This window comes from Egretta garzetta, unplaced genomic scaffold (genome assembly GCF_000687185.1).
Source record: "Egretta garzetta isolate BGI_Z169 unplaced genomic scaffold, ASM68718v1 scaffold140, whole genome shotgun sequence".
Lineage (NCBI taxonomy): Eukaryota > Metazoa > Chordata > Aves > Pelecaniformes > Ardeidae > Egretta > Egretta garzetta.
The window spans coordinates 795,261-795,982 of record NW_009258376.1 but is presented as its reverse complement, the minus strand read 5'-3'; the positions used below and the strand labels follow the sequence as shown (position 1 = coordinate 795,982).

At 49.9% G+C, this 722-nt stretch overlaps 1 protein-coding gene across 1 annotated transcript in view; it reads right to left on the bottom strand.

Annotated features, from left to right (window-relative positions):
* The window catches only part of PIGQ (phosphatidylinositol glycan anchor biosynthesis class Q), a 30,635-nt gene that overhangs the window by 3,608 nt on the left and 26,305 nt on the right, over positions 1-722 (bottom strand). The window lies entirely within an intron of this gene.

Here is a 722-nt window from a genome sequence, read left to right as displayed (position 1 = left end):
CCATGGCCCCTTGTCCTGGCGCTGGGCACCACTGGGAAGAGTCTGGCTCCGTCCTCGTGACACCTGCCCTTGAGATATTTGTAGGTGGTGATGAGATCCCCTCTCAGCCTTCTCTTCTCCAGGCTGAACAAGCCCAGCTCCCTCAGCCTTTCCTCCTAGGGGAGATGCTCCAGTCCCCCCATCATCCTTGTTGCCCTCCTCTGAACTCTCTCTAGGAGCTCCTCATCTTTCTTGAACCGGGGAGCCCAGAATTGGACACAGAGCTCCAGAATGCAGAGTCCAGACACAGGCAGGGGATGATATTTCCATTCCAAATGCTACTGAGTTTTCTCCAGGAAGTCTTCCCTTCCAACCCTTGCCACTCTGGGATTCTGTGTGATTCCAGTGACACTATCTTAAAAATAAAAAATAATCGCCCGGCTGAGCCACAAGCCGAATGTGAATGCTCAAAACCAGCAGTATTGCTTTCTAATCCATCACCAGCACCACCAAGGGCAGCTGTGAATGTATCAGCCACCTACAGCTTAAATCGTTTTGGGCACAGTTACATGCGTACAGCCTTATCTCCATCAAGCATGACTCCGGGGGGCTACCATATGGGGAGGGGACAAAGCCACTGTGAAATTTCTAGAAAGGAACTTCATCATGTACCATAAATGTCACTTAAAAATAGGCTTTTTAGACTGTCCTCGCAAAAGACCTATCAGAACGTGGTACATTCA